General features: G+C 34.3%; 1 long non-coding RNA gene across 1 annotated transcript; it reads right to left on the reverse strand.

The window, feature by feature from the left end:
* Positions 1-326: 326 nt before the first annotated feature.
* LOC107715924 (uncharacterized) lies at positions 327-988 on the reverse strand. Its single transcript, XR_001637152.1, has 3 exons — positions 937-988; positions 672-694; positions 327-364 (listed from the first exon to the last, which is right to left on the reverse strand). It is a non-coding gene; the product is annotated as an uncharacterized LOC107715924 (long non-coding RNA).
* Positions 989-1,433: the final 445 nt, after the last annotated feature.

A 1,433-nucleotide genomic window follows, 5' to 3' on the forward strand; every position in this document is an offset into this window, starting at 1 on the left:
AACCCCAAAATGCAAAACAAGCAAACACATCAACCGATTTTTTTAAGACGGAACAACTTTGAAAGCCAAAAATACCTGTGATGAAACTGTCATTATCTTAACGAACGCCTTCCTGTTTTAACATGATGTTATCAGGAGTGTGAACCTGAACATCAGTACTAGAAATATAAGAGCTACATGACACTAAAACAACATTCATACTGTTTAATTGTATTTTTTTAGTCAAACTGCCTTTATTTAGAGAGCAAAGACAGAAAACAAATGGTTTCATAGTCAAATAATCTAATAAACTCCTATAAAACATTATGACTGATTTGTATACTTACCTTTGTGTCTGCTGCTGTTTCTCTCTGATTGTCATTATCTGCTCAATAAAACATAAATGTAAATGTCACTGAACAGTGTATCCATTCACTGTATACAATGATTATCATATCTTTACTTAAATATAGGCCTACATCATCACAAAACTGAAGCAATTGAATCAGCTGTCAGATACAGAAGTGTACACAGAGAAGCATTTAGTGTGAACCACATGAACTTTGACATAAAACTGAACACATGCTTGAGTTCGCTGTCAAAAGTCTACTAAAACATATAAGAAGACGCTTCCTTATTAATGCGCGGCATTAGCTGCAACATGCTTTATCAGAATATAGAAATTTGCTTACCAGTGTTTTCAGGTTTCTTCTTTCTGAGGATAAAAAATATGTAAATTATATAAAGTCTAATACAATTTTCCATTTCAGAAACATTTTTTTTTTCAAATTTGCAATCAGCCAGTAGACTTAAGCACTGCAATAATAAGCAATATTGATATTTTAGATTAGGCTACTTTTTATGTCCCAATACAAAATACAAAAAACATAAGTTAAATAGGCTGCTATTACTTGATATCAGTACATAGGTTAATATCAAGCTATTCAGATGACCTACCTTCTGTTACAACTTAAAAAACTTCCCATTGTTCCAACAAGCTCAATATGGTTTGTACGCCGCGGTATACAACCACTGAAGCTACAACCACAAACTGCAAACTGCAGCAACAGTGCGGTCTTTACCCAGAGTTTCTAACCTGCCAGTCAGACAGAATAAAATATAAGAGAGGGATGGAGAGAGTGATTCTGTGTAAAGCGGTCAAACAACAGACTGCTTGTATTTCCTGTATATTGTGGTTTTCATTTGCCTTCGAGTGCATGACATGAAGACATGCTCATTTTCATGTGTGTGCTTTCACACAGTGGTCATTCTGCTTTCTCTTGTCCTTATAACACGGTTGCTTTTTTTTGGCCAACTTTTAAGTTTAGCTTGGAGTGAGATTTCGATTTCGATCTCGATTCAATATCAATTCATGTGTATATAGGCTACTGTAAAAAATAAGGGGATAAACATCTTTTGTTGAATGGCTTTTCAGCACCATTTTAAACTTGGTT

The sequence above is a fragment of the Sinocyclocheilus rhinocerous genome, unplaced genomic scaffold (genome assembly GCF_001515625.1).
Source record: "Sinocyclocheilus rhinocerous isolate Xijiao unplaced genomic scaffold, SAMN03320098_v1.1 scaffold600, whole genome shotgun sequence".
In the NCBI taxonomy this organism is placed as follows: Eukaryota; Metazoa; Chordata; class Actinopteri; order Cypriniformes; family Cyprinidae; genus Sinocyclocheilus; species Sinocyclocheilus rhinocerous.